The sequence below is a fragment of the Mesocricetus auratus genome, unplaced genomic scaffold (genome assembly GCF_017639785.1).
Source record: "Mesocricetus auratus isolate SY011 unplaced genomic scaffold, BCM_Maur_2.0 Super-Scaffold_15014, whole genome shotgun sequence".
Lineage (NCBI taxonomy): Eukaryota > Metazoa > Chordata > Mammalia > Rodentia > Cricetidae > Mesocricetus > Mesocricetus auratus.
In genome coordinates this window covers 12,813,384-12,831,015 of record NW_024429186.1, presented here as the reverse complement: position 1 = coordinate 12,831,015, position 17,632 = coordinate 12,813,384, and the positions used below count along the sequence as shown (strand labels likewise).

The 17,632-nt window shown below is 46.0% G+C and overlaps 1 long non-coding RNA gene across 2 annotated transcripts; it reads left to right on the top strand.

Moving 5' to 3' along the window:
* Positions 1-6,767: 6,767 nt before the first annotated feature.
* Positions 6,768-12,625, top strand: LOC121139442. Of its 2 annotated transcripts, XR_005876399.1 has the most exons (4): positions 6,768-6,971; positions 10,005-10,123; positions 10,923-11,080; positions 11,947-12,625. It is a non-coding gene; the product is annotated as an uncharacterized LOC121139442 (long non-coding RNA). The 2 variants fall into 2 exon arrangements; XR_005876398.1 differs by lacking the exon at positions 10,005-10,123 and having other exon boundaries at positions 6,784-6,971.
* The last annotated feature ends 5,007 nt before the right edge of the window (positions 12,626-17,632 follow it).

Genomic DNA, 17,632 nt, shown 5'->3' with positions numbered 1-17,632 from the left:
TTAATTTGGGTTTGAAACTGACTGAGCTTTGCAGGCGGTTCTGATGCCTCGAGCTTTCAAAAGACAACTTTTCCCAGCGTAATCGCTTCTGGAATATTTTTCGTAGCACCTTCCTCCGTAAAGCAATTAAAGACGTTTGAACATGTGAATTGGTTACCTGGCTCCATGAAAATCCCCGTTTACTGTTTAGTATCTTATTTGAAAATATTAAACCACTAAACTAAACCAGCCAACCAAACAAAAAGAGCGGAGCAGGAGACCTTTAAAGCCAAACATGTACCCAAACGTTCGGCGGCACCTTTTCTCCTTTGATCTTACTGTCACCAGCCTTTCGCTGGAATTCGCTCCTAAAGAGACATTTTTTATTTGCTTTTGTTTCCCTTTAAATGAGGTTATAGTTTTTTTTTGCCCCCTAAATGAAGACCAGAAGCACCCCCTCACAGGATGAAGCAAGTCCTCACAGTGTTAGGGAAGTGAGTGCTGCCTTCTTATAATAAAAGGTGTTTAAAGGGTTCGCTACAGCTTTAAACAGAATTACAATTTACTTCTTTCAAGTGTCCAGGCCATAAATTCTTCTCAATTCCCTCTCTCTCTCCTTGTCGGAATTAATGAGATCAGATCTGATCAGGGCGCTGATGTGTTCAGCGCCAAATCACACAACAGCGCGCGCACCGTAATGGAATTTGCATCTAATGCATACATAAATCAAACATCTTTCTGGACATTTTCATATGCATAATGTCATTTCATCCAGCTCTGTCTGTGCAGAGGGGGAGATTTTTCTCTCTGAGAGAATGACTTTCTTTAATGCTCTCATTTTATTTTCGCTGACTGCGGTCCGGGAGAATGCAGTCGGTCGGAGAATCTTTCGGGGCGCGGTTGACAGTTCCTTTTCCAAGAGGGGTCCTTTACATTTATCATGCCTCTTCCTCGGGGGCTTTGTTATGCAAATGTGGCTGAAATTGATAATTCCAAAGTGCTTCATTTCGGCTCCTCGGCGGTTGGAGATGGTAGATAAAAAGAAACTGACAAGACACACTGATTGCCCTCGGTGCTTGTAACTCTCTTGCTAACAAGGGCTGGATATTGTTAAAAATTCCTATTGTTATGAGGGTGGCGCTCCCATTATGCAGGCCTTGCAAATTTCTGATTTGAATATTAACCCTTTAATCGCTCAGCCCCTTTGCCCCCACCAAATTTTTTTTTCTTCAAAAAAGTCAATTGCCATCAATGGCTTCAGGACCCCAAACATCAAGCTATTCTTCTGTTATGGTGAACAGCTGGGCCGTATTGAAAACACTTCATTAATCATTTGTTCCCAAGGTAAACTTTACATTTATTTTTTTCACAGGCAAAGAAAAGGGGTTATCTCTGGAAAGCCCCTCCCCCGACCCCAGAGCTTATGGAAGATACTGGGACAGGATCACCATTTGCACAAAAGACTAGAAATTTCTAATTGTGGAGAACAATTTGCAAACAGAACCAGGCCTCCTCACCCTACCTCCTGCTCTGAAAAATGCAGTTATCAGTATTTTAACTTGGCCATGCTGTGTCTTCCTGTGTAGACCAAAGAAGGCCTCAGGGAGGGGATGTGTGCCCGCTGTCACCAGAGGTAAGTTTATTTTACCTGTACGGCCAGGAAAAGGAGAAAAAAAAAATTCCCAGCATCCTCCACCCGGACTAGACCAGAGTAGCAGACTTCTGAATACGGTTTCCAGGGAGAGAATTGCAAATTGAGGCCGCTCTGGGCATTAGCATACCAATGAGGTTCTGGCAGTAAACTGTCTTTGCCAGCAGAGGCTGTGAGCCCAGGGTTGGGGCCCTCACTGGGTGGAACACTGGACATTTGAAGAGAGTGGTTGTTGTCTGTGGATATTCCTCTAGGAGACAAGGCCAGAGCCACCCAGATAACAAGCCCTGAAGTCACTTCCAGAGCCTCCTCTACACACACACACACACACACACACACACGCACACACACACACACACACAGGCATACACACACAGACACACACACACACAGAGGCATACACACACAGACACACACATACACACACACACACACAGGCATACACACACAGGCACACACAGACACACACACACACACACACACACACTCTTTTCCGAAATAGATCCAAGTCATCCCTCGTTTCCCCAGATGAGACAATAAGGATTTAACAGGAATTCACCTGCCAGATAATTCAAATTGGTGAGCTGGAATTTCTCAACTGGTTTCCAAGGTGGCAAGTGTCCATCAGGTAATCAGACTCACAGTGAAGCCAGAAGTCTTACTTCTTTTGGAAATGTTGCTGGTTTAAGAATAGATACCTGAAGATTAGTAAATTACACTCATTACTCCCCACCGTGACTGTGGATTTGGAAAAGACAGCTCAAGGCTTTGGGTGACAAGGATGGGCTATGGTCCCCTGTCCAGATTCAAGAGGCTGTATCCAAATCACTCTTATACTTTCTTGGGTCTGTAAAAGATCCTGCCAAATGGTGGTGAACAAGAGTGGGCCATACATGTCAGTCCACCAGAAAGAGTGGCCCTGGTGCCCCCTCCCCTAGGGGGGGTTTCTCTGCAGCACCGCCTTCCTCCTGCAGGCACTGTCAGGGCCCTGGGGACAGGGATCCTCTCAGAGAACACACAGGCATTCATAGACTGCAGCATAGGACAGCCCGGGCAGATAGTTTGCAGCTGTGGCGTCTCTTCCTGGTGGGCCTTGTCTACTGGTCTAGTCATCAGCCCAGGTAAAGGACCCCCACCGCACAGATGACTCTCACCAGAATCTCTCTTCATCATTTAAAAACTTTAAAGTAAGTTTTAATGACCTGTTTGGGGTGTCAGCATTCTAACCCGCTTGAAAAAAACAAAAACCAAAAAACCAAAAAACAAAAACAAAAACAAAAACAACCATTGTCTCCTAGAAGCAACATTTTGATAACGTGTGGCACCAGGAAATCCATGGCTGGCTTTGTGGTACCGTGTCCTTTGGTGTCCTTTGGTGTCCTTTGGTGTCCTTTGGGCTCATGAGTCAATGTGTTGCTTTTGCCTTCAGTGCAGTACCTGTTTCTGTCAGGTTTTCAGGTGCACGCTGGCTGTTACTAATCAGGGGACACAGTCACTTTTGCAGCCTGTCCTCCCTAAACTTAGTGCGAGTTATGAAATCAGCCTGTTACAGTCAAAAACCACAGTCAAAACAATGCCTATTCCTTAAGATCTGCTAAGGTGATCAGCACCAATAGCTGTACCTGAGGCTGAACCTGCTGGGTCCAGTCCACTCCCCGGAAGGATTGAGTGGATTTAAAAGGCTTGCACTTTTCCTAAGAAAAGGACCTTATCTTCAGTTTCATAAGAAGCTTTTAGGGTATGAGATTCAAAGATGAGTCCTGTGCATTTAATGTCTATTTTATTTCCAATTACTCTTTGCAGCCAATCTGAATCCCCAACATTATCTGCATATTGGTGGGTATCACTGAGGATGCTTTTTCTTTCCTTCCTTCCTTCCTTCCTTCCTTCCTTCCTTCCTTCCTTCCTTCCTTTCTTTCTTTCTTTCTTCTTTTTTCTTTTCTATTTGAATCGAGAGGACCTTTATCTGTTGATGAGGTGATGAGATAACATCCCCTCTCCACTCTGGTTCCTTTCCCTTCATGCACTAAGACTGTCCCACAGGCTCTGGGTGGCGAAGACCTGGGAAAGCGATATAGGCAGGGCTCTTAGGGCCTCACAGTCTCAGCAGGGTGAGGGAAGGGAAGGTGTAGGACCCTCCTAGCTCCCTGGTATTTGATTTCCCGGTTGCCAGTGCACTAGGACTTTGGCAGCTCCTGCTAGAGGCTGAAAGACAGCCTGTCATACCCGAGCCTGCAGCCTGCTGAAGTTGAGAAACTTGGCAGATATGCAAACAGTAACTGGGTTTGAGTTGTTTTGATTACGAGTTAAACAGAGAGTCATTCGATGGGCCAATGTATATCTTCTAGGTTCTCGCTCTTTTTATTCCCCTGTGTTCTTTCTTCCCCTTGGCAACAGGAGAGAAAGGGGCTAGGGGACTTAGGAGGAGTCAGATTGCTCAGGGTTCTGTGCTACAAGGAATGGTCAGTTACCCCTTTGAAATTACTTCCTGTTGTGTGGAGAACAGGGTAGTTAGAAATATTCAGCCCTGACTGCAGGGCCTCAGACACATTCAGAATTTCCCCTCTAGGTGGTCTTCCAAGCATTTCTTTCTGAATCTCCCATCATTCAGGAAGAGCAGAGAGGTTTTTAGGAGTTCAGAAAGATCCCAGCGAGCTCTCCACAGTGAGCCATTCTCTTACCATCCCCTGGGAGAAACGAAAAGATGCAGGCTTTTGTGGTTACTGCCTGCTTTCTTTCCATCTTGACTTTGACTTGACCACCTATCTGCCCAGCTATGCCCGGGGTATTTGGGTCAGTGAGGATTTATGGGGACAGGATGGCTTACTTGGTAAACAGGGGAAAACCAAATAATCATAAGATATTTGGCATTATGCAGGTGGTTATGACACAGAGACCTGTTATATTACCATAAGTCAGGGGGCTCGGTGATGTCATCCTTCCTCTTCCTTTTCCTCCACCTCCTCGTTCCTCTTCCTCCTTCCCCCTCCCCCTTCCCACTCCTCCTCTTCCTCCTCCCCCCTCCTTCCCCCTCCTTCTCCCTGACCCCTGTTCTGCCATGGGCAGTCTTAGCAACTTTAAGGCCCAATGGCATTTAGTTTGAAGGGAGGGCAAGGCCCAGGTCCCCTGGCTGCTTTCACTGTCTCTTCCGGCTGGAGACAGATTTTCCTAACACTGATCACGTGGCAACAAACACATTTGATTTACAGAAATGAGACTCCCTTTTCTCCCCCACAATTGGAAGGAACAGTGAAACTCTGAAGGCCATGACAGAGTTCTCGGAAGGAATCCAAACGTATCAAATCAGACTTTTTTTTAACTCAACAATTTGACCATAAAAAAAAACTTTATTGGAAAAAATACAAAGCAAAACATAACAAAGCGAAGCAAAGCAAAAAAAAAAAAAAAAAACCACTAGGCTCAATATTGTCTCTGAAGAAAGCCGGTTCTGAACGGCCCTCATTTGGACAAAGTTAATTACTGCACAATGATTGCATTTTAAATTTAGTTTCTAGATGCAGTGAATTTTAAAGCTCACGACTGGGGGAAAAAATAAGATCCTCCATGTTTGGCTCTGTAATTGCTTTTGTCAGCAACAGATATCTCTTGTCCCACGGCGGCCCCCTCACCCCTTGATGAAGGAGCACTTCCTGAGAGCTGGTGGCACATGGGCCTAGCACACAGGGACAGCTCCATGCTTCTCCCTAGAACTGTTCAGCCTAGCACAAGTTGGAGGTCAGGTAACCAGCTGATTATCCCATGCCACCGGGATAGGGAAGGGCAGCCAGAGTATGTCCACTGTCCTTTGCTATTCTTTTGTCTTACTGTTTTGGTTTTCATAAGTCCGTGGGTGTGTCTTAATGCGTGTGCACGTTTGTGACTATGGGTGTGGGTGCTTATATGCCATTGTGCATTTGGAGGTGGAGGGCAGCCGTGAATGCTGGTCCTTAGCACTCACAAGCTTCCCTAAAGCTGGTCCATGGGATTTGGGGTGCTCTCCTTTCTCCCCTTCCATCTTGCTGTCAGAGATGCAGGACCACAGATGTGCATTAAGGAACCTGGCTTTATGAGGTGAGGGGATTTGAACTCAAGCCTTCATGCTTGAGCTCCGAGCACTGTGTTTTCCATCGGTGAGTATCGGCGTATGGTGACTGTCTCCTTTGGATCTGGCTTATCTCACAATTTAACATCTGTTCACATCCTCCCCTGTATTAGAGCTGTTTTTGTTTTCATGGCTGAGTCTTATCCTCCTGTGTGACAGACCACATTTGATTGTCTGCGTTTCTGTGGTTGACTTAGTTGTTCCTATCTGTGGATGCTGCCAATTGCATTGCTGGGAACCTTGATGGAGAGGTACCTACTCGAAACCCATTTTGAGTGGATTTTTTGGGGGGAGACATGGTCATTGCATGTTTAGCTTTCTGAGGAGCTCAAGGATCAAATTACAGAAGAGGAAATTTAAAAAATGTAATGTCTGTTCTTTTGTAGCTAGGGGCTTGTAGCACTAGGATATGAAGATGGGTTTGTCTGGCTTGCTGGCTCAGGACCTTCCTCCCTGCAAACTTACCCTTAAAGGAGAGTTAGAGTAAGTGTCCCTCAACAGGACACCAGCTGTCACAGAGAGCCCCCCTCTGAGATAGCAGTGACAGCCACATGAATGGAGTAGCAAGAGGCTAAATTCCCCCCGAGCAAGCAAGGAACCTCTGAGTCTCAATTCCTTGGCAAAACTTGCTTTAAAGCCTAGTCTACAGAGTGAGTTCCAGGACAGCCTCCAAAACAATACAAAGAAACCCTGTTTCAAAAAAACAAACAAACAAAAAGTAACAAGGACTCTGACAGATCAACAAAAAGAGAAGTGGGTTCCTGGTGAGCTGGGGTGCTGTGTGGGATTTCCAGGTCCTGCCCCACCTTCTTTGTTGGGTCCCAGACAGGAATCGAAAGTGTTATGACCCATGTGTCCTCAGAGGGTAGAGGAACTACTGAAAGCTGAATTCTCAGACCCAGGGGTATGAGCATACAACCTGAGGTCACACATGGGAACATTCTAGATACCTCAACATACAACCTGAGGTCACACATGGGAACATTCTAGATACCTCAACATACAACCTGAGGTCACACATGGGAACATTCTAGATACCTCAACATACAACCTGAGGTCACACATTCTAGATACCTCAAAACCTGTTTCTATGCTGACTTGACCTGGGAAACACCCAGGTGTATGAATGTCATGGGCTATATATATTTTGTTTTACAGGGCCACATTTCAGAAGCTCCCTCAGGATGGTGTTTGTCAGACACCACTGGCACCTTTGTCTTAATCTTCGACCCGTTTAAGGTAGGAATTTAGTCCGACTTTTAGAAACATGCTCCTGTAATCCCTTGTGAACTCATTCTTGTTTTTTTTTAAATTAATAATTCAAGATTTCCTATGATTGTTATGTTCACTACCTTTTAGCTATATCAACCAAGGTAAATAATTCTTAATTTTTTAGGTTAATTTTATTTTATGTGTATGAGTGTTTTGCCTGCATGTATGTATGTGTACTATGTGAGTGTCTGATGCTCATAGAGGCCAGAAAAGGTCACCAGATCCCCGGAAACTAGAGTTATAGACACCTGTGAGCTGCCATGGGGATGCTGGGAATTGAACCCAGGCTCCCTTCAGATGCAGTCTACACTCTTAACCACTGAGACAATTTAGACTCTAAAACATTTTCTCTAAAAAATTCCTCACCGAAAATTCATATTAGATTGTGTATTGGGCCAAGCAAATGGTTTCTTTGAAGAAAATAACATTAAACACAGATGGGGCTGGCAAGATGGCCGGTAGGTGAGGACGCTGGTCACCAAGCCAAGGGGCCTGAGCTCGGTCCTTGAGGCCCTCATGGTGAAAGGAGAGAACTGACTTCTGCAGGCCGTGCTCTGACTGTCACACACTCCCTGTGCGTCCCACCCCCACAAAAGAAACAAATGTTTAAAAACCCCCACACAGCCAACGCAAACCAAGTGGTCTGAAGTCAGGCCTGGCATGGAAATGCCGTTCCACTGAGAGCCGGTGGCTCTTCCGGGTGGTTGAGATTAAATGCCCCTATTAAAGGTGAATCCCGAGTGCCTTCCCATTCAAATGACTGTCTAGTACATCACGTGTTCAAAGGGTTCTTTCCTGGGTTTGTGCCCGAGTTCCCTCCTGTCCGTGAAGCAATATATAGTTACTTTCTCAGACTGTTTTCTGTGTGCTTGTGTAGTGCTTGCCAAGCCAAACTAAAGCCCCAACTGTCTTCGCTTTTGTCCTGTGTGACTTGGAACACCCCCCAACCCCCCACCCCCATCCATAGCCCCAGACAACCAGGACAGTCTTTCCCCTCTTCCCTTCCAAGACTTAAACACACAAGTGAGTGAGGTTGCTCCAGGGCTTTTCAGGTAGGAGCAATTCTTACTAAGATGTCAGTGACTGGCCGAGCCACCTGTGAGGGAACCAGGTAGCCACAGAGCATACACGGGTGGGTGGTGGCTCTTGGCAAGGCAGAGAGCACAGCTTTGGCTTCAGAGAGAACAAGGGATGGTTTATTTTGAAATCAAATATGAATGAATGACCATGGCCCCAGTACACAGATTTAGGGTACCTCCAAATTCCATGTTCTAATGCGGTAACAGTTCAGTGAGGTTTTGTAGTAACAGAACAAAGAAATCACAAACCTGAACATTTCTCAGACACTTAGGTGGGACCATCAGGTCAGGTTTGGGGTGTATGTGGCGGGGGTGGGGAGAAATAGGGGAGGTAACGGGAGGCTGGGGTGGGGGATTGGATCGGCTATAGCACAGCAGGAAGTTCTCTGCTCTGGGCCTCACTTACACTGCCTGGTGGCATTCTTAAATTTGGGGTTGATAGAACATAGGGGTCTGTGTGTTCATTCCAAAGGATTTACCCGAGAGTCAAAAGAATGACGGGTCACACACAGAGGTGGGCGGTGATTAGATGATTGAGCCCTGGAGTGGCATTCCAACCTTTCCAGAATCACTGATGTTTAAATCAGTGAATCAGGCACCCCCCACACCTTCATCCTCCTCCCCCTTCTCCTTCTTTTCTGGAAACTACAGTTCACACTCTGACTTACAGTACAGACTGCAAGTAGAAGCCCTCTTTGGACACGTCATAGTGTGAGTCACTGCAAATACACTTTGTGGCGGTAGGAGCATGTCTGCCCGTTTGGGGTGTGATTCCTGAATCACAGCAGCACGTGACTGGACAATCCCTTATTACAGGCTTTACTTCTCAAAGACCAGTCTGTGCTGTGGACAGATATCCTAGAAAAATGCTTTTGACAAAATGACCACTCTAAGTTTTTAGAAATTCAGAGAAATAGGCCTTTGAAAGTTACAGGCGCCCTTGTCTCAAAACTCGGTAGAGGCTTTGTGAAAAGTATTTGGCAAAGATGGTCAATATTCCCTTTTTAAGAGTGGTTAAATTGTCCAGTGTTGACATTAAAAAGTGACTTCCTGACCATGAAATTAAACAAGAAAACCCCTGTAACCATCCGGCTCCTACATTAAACAAAGACAGCCCCAGAGTGAGAACTCCTCTGAGACAGGACAGCTGTGTGCCTTGGGAGGACACACGCCCAATGAGTGATAACACTGGAAATTTATTTAAAAATGGTTTCATGTAAGGAAATAACAAAAGCTGCCTATTTATAGAACGGATAAAAGAGCACAAATCTAAATATGGATTGTAACAGCTGTCTCTTGGAAGGATCTCATTATGCCATTTATTTAAATGATTTTCTTAAATTTTTCTTTTAGACAGTGCACTTAATTCCATGAAGTGGCATTATATATTTGTTTATATTTTAGCTTCATCACCTTCCCAGGGGCTCTGTTGGTGTAAGTCCCGGTCTCAACTTATCAATAAAGTATTTAATAACGGCACTTATTTTTCCTCTTGCCTTATGCTATTAACTCTTTGTAATAAATACAAAGACCGTCCATTTAAGAGGGATTTATTATTCCGAGGCTAAAAATACTTGGTTAAATTGCATAAACTTAGCAATTATATATTTTTCCTCAGGTGAAAAAGAGAGAGAGGGAATCTATTAGAAAAGCCAGCCTAAATTGATGTCACCTTTGCTTTAAAAGCATAAAAATTGGCTCTAATTCTCCTCCAACTCATTGCACGTTCCCGTGTGCTTGTGGAAGAACAGTAAGAGGCAACGGCACACCTCATTATAAAGTGGGCTTTCATCTTCATTAGAGAGAAGATCTGCACTGTATCGGGAATATCAGCAGATTGAGAGCAGAGGGGGGTGTCTTCTTCATCAATTAAAAGTCAAATCAAGTAAATTTAATTTATTTTGAACCATGGTGTCTGTAGGGATGACTCTTCTGGTCGATCTTGTGTGGGTTAAAATCAACTGTTGGCAACACTCCGTGTATCTTTGACCTCAAGTATGGACAGCCCCCAAGTAGATCTGATTTCACTGATGCAATGTGGTATGGAATTTCAACTGGACTATGGATTATTAGATATGGAAAGACAGGTTAACTGGTGAAGTGAAGACCTGAGTTCAGAACCGACATAAAAGACAAATATGTTTGTATACACCTGAAAGAGCAGTGTTGGGAGAGGGAGTGTTGTATGGAGGAGTGGGGTGGAGACTGGCAGATTCCGGAAGCTCCTGGGACAGTCAGTTTAGCGCAATCAGTAAGCTTCAGGCTTTATGAGAGATCAGACTCCATCTCAGAAATGAAGAGTGGTGAGTGATGAAGGAAAGACACCAGACATTGACTTCTGACTTCCACAGGCAGACACACAGTCCTGTCACATAGCCTAAGCCACATATGGTATGCTCCACAATTCTGCCTCTGTCGTGTAGACAGGTCACATATTAACTAAGCCTGCTTCCTCACAATGAACCTCCTTCCCTTGACCCTGCTGTGAGTGGTAAGGACTGATGTCCTCACTGATAAATCTCTTCCTGGAAGGATGGCTTAACTCAGCCCTCCCTCTCTCCTGAGCCTCCTCTCCTCTTCCTTCTCCTAACCTAACACTGGGGATTGAACTCAGGGCTTTATACATAGTAAGTAAGTGCTGTACCACGGAGCTATAATCCCAGCCCTCTTTTTAAATTTTAGTTTGGAGACAGGGTCTTGTTGAGTTGCCTAGGCTGGCTTTGAACTCATTGTAGCCCAGCAGGCTTTGTACTTTGCACACTCCCATTTTAATGTCCCCGGTACCTGGAACTATAGCTTTGCACCATGAGGCCCGATTTCACTGCATTTCCTTGCACAGGGGAGAAACACCACTACAATGCAGAGCCCTGGGCAGAGGAGAACCACTAGAACCCTCTGCTCTCTTTGTGAGCCTCAGCAAACGATCACACCCCACGATGTTAATGTCCCTGGCACCTGACCTGAATGACAAATGTCTGACTTAAAAAAATTTTAACGGTGAGTCCCCCCCCTGAAATTTAACTTTGTTTTTAGAGGCTTGGATGGTTTGTTATGCCGTGTACAGAAATAAACTCAAGTAGAACCATTTCTGCCCACTGGGGACCACAAACTCAGTTGTGTTAAAGAAAGTAATCAGAACTATGGGTTGAAACCCACACTGTTGGAATTTGTAGGAAAATCTTCGAGGCCTAAGATGCATTTTCCAGAATTGAATTTCACGGTATCTCTTGCATGTTCTGGCACCGCAGGCAATCCGAGCATCTCTGGTGTGGGGTGGGACAGGCCCGGATGTGTTGATTTTTGTCTGGGTTTCTGAGCAGAAGTACACTCAGCTGAACATTTCAGGGTTAATTATGACAGAAGCTGAGAAAGCCTGCGGTGGAGAAGGTGAGGGGTTTTCACAACAAAAGCCAGATGAAGCCATGTTATTGACACACCTATTTTTGTGCATGGGATGTATGTTTTGTGGGAGGGAGACAAGAAGGGAGGAAGGAGGGGGGAGAGAAGGGAGAGAGAAACAGCACTTCAGACCCGATGAATAAAATTGTTTTCAAATTTGTGCCCTTCGAAGCTGCTTTATTATAAAAAATGGTTCCAGGCTGTGTCTGATGCTGGCGTGTTTCTTCTGATTATTATAACCCTTGTCTTCACCTATGATAAGTTAGATTACCTTGGGATGCTAATGCCTGGTGTAGCCCGAAAAAAAATACTAGGAAAGTACTTATAAAGTAAATAAGCTTTAATTAAATATCATTGTCAAGCATTAATCATTATAGCTCTGCTCCCTATGGAAATAAGGGTGGAGATACAATTTGTTTTGATTACGTGTGGATTTTAACGAAAGCCTTGTTTATGTGTTACAGTGCTCAGCCCAGCCCTGGGCCTCGAGTCTCTCTCCTGGAGGTGCTGAGGAACGAACCTTCTGCTTGTGTGGCAACGAGGAGCTGTAGGTTTAGTGTTTTTGTAATGCAGAGTATCTACCCCGGGCACCTTCATCAGACAGCAGTGATGGGTGTCTTCTCCAAAACCTTGTATGCATACTGCTTCATGCAGGTCATCTTAAGTTTATTCTAAGCCCCCCCTGTACCAAGCATGCTCAAATAACAAAGTACGTGCCTTCCAGAGAACCAGTAAAGTTTCTAGTCTGCTGGGCATGGCCGTCCTTGGGCTGCTGAGCCTCTTCTGCCCAGGTCTGACCCGTGTCCCTCCTTGTGAATGCTCACTTTCTTGGAAAATGTCTCTGTGTCTGCTACTGTCCACCACATGTCTCCATCTAATTTCTTTCTTGTTCTATGATACCAGAAGATGGAAATCTCAGTACCCACACAACTCCAGTGTCTGCCTAAACCAGGGGACTGGTTCAGGTTTCCATGTCTGGAAAGTGGGGCCTTTGGAGCACAGCCTCACCTGTCGTGGCTTGAAGTTAACCCTCTTTCTACGCATCATTTGCTTTCCTCTGCAAAGCAACTCATTTTTAAAACAATCGCTGCTGGGCCTTAAAAGATGGCTTGGAGGTTAGGAATACTGACTGCTCTTATAGGACCTGAGTTCAGTTTCCAGCATCCACATGATGACGTGCATGCCTGTGTGTTTGAGTGCACACACACACTCTCTCTCTCTCTCACACACACACACACATCAAATAAAGAAATATTTGAAACAATCACTGCTAATTCAGTGCTTAGCAGATGGAAGGGAATGGTTAAAACCATCAAAGCCCACGAGACATAGAGACAGCTCTGCAGCCTGTCCTGGGGTTGTCCCTAGTTGGCTTTCCCTCTTCCATCCTGGAAATGCATACCAGGATGTAGATGAGTCAGGATGACTCCTGTTCTCGGTTCTGAAAAAGAGTGGAGGCAGAGATGCAGAGACAGACAAGGGCATATTCAAGGCAGCTACAGTTTGTCACATGTATCCTTAAATGTCTCAGGCAGGTAAAAGCATTGACTGCTCCCCCCCCAGAGGACTCAGGTTTGATTCTCAGCACCCCACATGGAGGCTTGCAACAATCTGTAAGTCCAATTCCAGGGGATCTGATGCCTTTTCTGGACTCTCTAGGCACCACACACACGTGGTACACAGACATATATGAAGAAAAATCACCAGCACAATCCATTCCAAATAAAAACTTATTTATACAGGCTGCGGATTAATGGTAGGAAAATAGTAAGTGCTCTTATTTTCTTTAATTAAACCATTATCTGTCTAGGAGAGCATACAACTTTGTAGGCACAGTAAAGCACCATGGTTCGTAGCATACAGCAGTCATGAATGAGAGCTGAGGTGTCTCATGCCTTGTGTGACGTGAGGCATTGGTCACACAACACAACACGAGGCCAGCCAGCACTGCTAGAAACATCTTGGATTCATCATGTGTTTGATTTTGAGTTAACTTTCCACTCTTGTGTGTTCAGAAACCTTTCACTATCACCAACAATTTTATGATACACTCCGTTACCACATGGGGTCTTGACACACGGTTTAAGGTGCTGTGGCTTAAGCCACCCAGCTTGTGGCATACTGCCATGGTAACAAATGAAGCACAGAAGTTAACCCAGGTGACCCCGGGCCCAGGAGGAATCTGCTTCAGTAACTGAGTCAAGGAGAGGGAGATGTAGACAGTGAATAGCTGTCGGGGACCAAGGAGACAGGACTGTGGGATGTTGTAGTTGCAGGATCATGGGCTGGTCTGCAGATGCTGATCTGTATAGCCCGTGGCCAAGGGGTGAGGGATTTGGTCTCTAGTGTGACCTCTTTCTGGTTTATAGAAAGCTATCTTTTGCTATGTACCTCCCTGGCCTTTCTTCTCTCTGTGTGAATGGGAGGAAACAGAGTCACCCCGCCGTCCCTTCCTTCCCTTACAGGGACACCAATCAGCCCTATGGGATTCGCTCCTATCTCCAAGACCTCTCTTTGCCCTGGTAGTGTCCTTACCATATCCTGGCCATACACAATCAGAACAGAGATGGAGCTTTGACTTGTAAACCTTGGCAGATTGCCTTTGGGTCTCCATGATAGAAGGGAGACAGGCTGGCAGGTGGGATCCTCTTTACTGCCAGTTAAATGATTAGATGACAAGAAATTGCTCATGGCAAAGTGAAAGCGTATTGGCCAGCATGGAGACTCACCTAACTTCACACTCTTGAATTCTACCCCTGGCCCTACAGCCTCAGAAGTGAGCCCCATGGCTGGCTTCTTCGCCAATCTTACTTCAGGGCCCCAGAGCTTATAGAAGTTACATCTGAGCTTGCAGTCTGGGTCTGAGTAACTCTGAGACTCACACTTTGTTCCTCTTCCCCACTGAGTGCTTCAGGGCCCAAGTCAATGGGCCATGGCCAAAAGTTTGTAACATCTTTTTTTTTCTATTACTATGTATTTTGTTTAATCAAATGTAATGAGGTTTGTGGAAGCAGTAAACTGAAGTTATTTTCAAGTAGGAACTGTATTTAGCACCGTTAATTGAATCAGTCTAGTTAGTTGGAATAGAGCAGTGGCTGTTCGCCCTGGAATGGGGAAATTGAGCTTCTCATAAAACATCCGACTACTGTCCTCACACACTGTGACACACACACAGGCTGAGCATCCGGGGTCCTTTCTGTGCGTCGGCTCTGCCCGGCTGCAACGTGACTTAAGGCAGCTCGTGTTGTCCTTGCTGTCTCCAGACCTGGCTGCCATGAAGAGACAGCAAAGAACTCCAGCTGTGGAGTGGGCTGGATGTCACATGATGCAGAGATTATGCCCTGTCCTTACCCATCATGTCTTGCTAACTGTAGGCTAGTGTCCTCACTACACCAACAGGAATTCAAGGCTTAGATAGATGAAGAAGTAAATAGACAAGTCTATGCTGCACCATTTCCACCCACAGCCTGAGAATCAACTCAGAGGACAGTGATGGAATAAAAGCGGATACAGATACTCACTGTCTCCTTCCAGAGGGACATAGAATCAAACGCATCTGCCTTTGACCTTTGGCGGACCATAGCAACTTGGGTAGTCTTTCAGGAGGTGGAGGTAATGATCTGGGACTCCAGAGGCCAGGCTGTTGGAAATTTTGCTGTTCTGTCCTAACCTCACGGGACCCAGGTATCTCACTGCAGCCTCTGGAAAGAGAGATGTTATGTCCTTGTGTGCAGGACGTTGAGGGACCGAAAGTGTCCTTGAGCCCTTTTACAGGGTACTCGATTCCATCCTTGCAAACCCCATCCCCGTGAGCTCCTTTCTCTGCACTGTGTTCCTGGGAGAGGGTGACAGTGCGATTTGTGGGGGGGATGTTGCCACGGGCAGCACAGTGATGCTGGAGACCTGGATGGATTTCTGGAGCCTTGATCTACATGGGTATCCAAGGCCACTTCTGGAGAGAAATGCTACATGGTGAGGGCTGCGGAGAAGTTGCCTGGCTCGAAGTACAGGTGAAGCCAGAGCCATTGCTCAGGCCCCTTCCCTCCAGCATAACTCCTGGTGAAGTTTTCTGGATGTCTGGGGAGTCAGCATGTGGCGTCTCTTGTTAGGACACGGCCCAATGCCCCTTATTTCTTACGTGTCCCTGTAACCCTTTACCTTCATTTCTGCATTGTTCCCCTACAGTGATGGCTAATACCACCCTCCCCAGGCTCCCTCTATGAGCTTCTAGTAGATGTGTCTATTTCTCTTCAATGAGGTTTACATAGCTGGATTCTGGGCTAGGACAGAAGGCTCCTGAAGATAGTGCCTAACACCTGGCAGGCCCTGCACACATAGTAGGTGAACAAGGAATGTAGGCTGAGTGAGAGACCGGCAGAGCGCTACAGATTTCCTCACTACCCTACACTGTACTCAGATGGCCTTTGTCAGCTTATGGGGCGACACAGGATGGTCTGTGATTTGCTGAGTGACAGGCCGGTTTGATGATCGAAGTGTTGACCCATGGGATTGGCCTGTGGTCAAGCGTTGACTTCTCTTTTGAATTGGCATGATATAGTCACACACACAAAATTCAAAATTCCAGGGTCTCCCATAGGGGAAGAGTATACTATAGCAGTGTCTACCAGAGGATTGTGAGGATCCACAGAACTCCCCAGGCAGGGACAGAGCCACCATCCCTACGGGAATCTGATAGAAACAATTTGCCTCATGTTACCGCAGAGTGAAACAGACCATGCCCTTAACCCAGTTTCTTCTCAGAGTAAAAACTCCCCTTTTCTTACATTTGATAACAGTTAAATCAGCTTCTATGAAATGTCTTCAAAATCTGGCCACAGATACCACTTTTAAACATCCTCTGGGGCCACTCACTACCCCTAGATTGAGCTATGGAGGCTAGCAGAGAGGAGTTGGGGCCTGTTAGTGTCCAAGAGCATCTACATATAACAGAACATGGCTCACACCATGGCACACTGCCTCGGGCAGCCTGCTTGTCTCAGAGCTCTGTAGAGGAAGGATGGGTTCCCTTACTTATAGAAGACCACATTATATGTGGTTCCCAAAGCCTGGGCAGGAATTGGAGAGAGAGCCTTCTGGCAACCCAACATGCTGGAATTCATTGGTATTTAGAAACACTTCCCTGCCCTTTTCATTATACGGTCTAACATTTAAAGACTCCAAAGTCACAACTTGTTAGTGCATGGGAGTTGGAGAGCTTGAGAGCCATGGCGGCACAAATAGAAGGTCGTCTTCAGGAGTGAGGGTCTGAGGAGAGGTTTACTGTGAAGCAGAAGTTCTTCAGGGCCCGCTGAGCCTCTGGGCCTGATCTGCCTGCCAGGAGTGCGACCCACACTGTCTGAGCAGTGTAGGACAGCATGCTCCTCGTTCATGGGAACATTCAGTTGTGCAGTGGTCTGGATCATTCTTTCAGTGATTGAATTACCCAGCGTCTGTACCCCAACTCCACTTTCAGGGGGTAGGTATAGTTTCACCCTCTCAGGGGCTGACTGTAGTCTCATCACATGACTGATGTCATCACATGACTGATGCTTTGAGCTTTGAAAGTACTAACTAACCTGGAAAGCTGGGTGACTTTCCTTAGCATCTTCATCAAAACAAACAATTTACAGTGTGTGTGTGTGTGTGTGTGTGTGTGTGTGTGTGTTCGTGTGTACGCGCACGCATGTGTGCACACATGAATACAGGTGCTCTTGGAACCCAGAGGCATCGAACTTCCGTAGAGTTGGAGTGACAGACAATTGTGAGCTTCCTTATCTAGATGTTGGTAGTCACACTCCGGTCATCTGCAAAGGGCTGCTCTTAACCACTGAGCCATTTCTGCAACTTCTATTCTTAATTTCATTCTGATACAAGTAAAACTGGATATTCCATGAAGCCAGAGAGAGAATGGAATTTTAAGATCAATTTAAAATTTGTCACAGTAGCATAACGTTATTAAACATTTCATAAAACAGAGAAAAGGAGAGAAAGGCCACCGGTACCACCAGGCAGTGGGAGACCCGGGGCGTGCTGCCTGGCCCTGCAGTGTCTGTGCTCTCTGCTGATGGAACATGGTTCAGTGCTGCACACCCTCTGGACCCTGTGTTCCTTTTAGATGCTGCACCGGGGTTTGACTGTTGTCCTGTGATG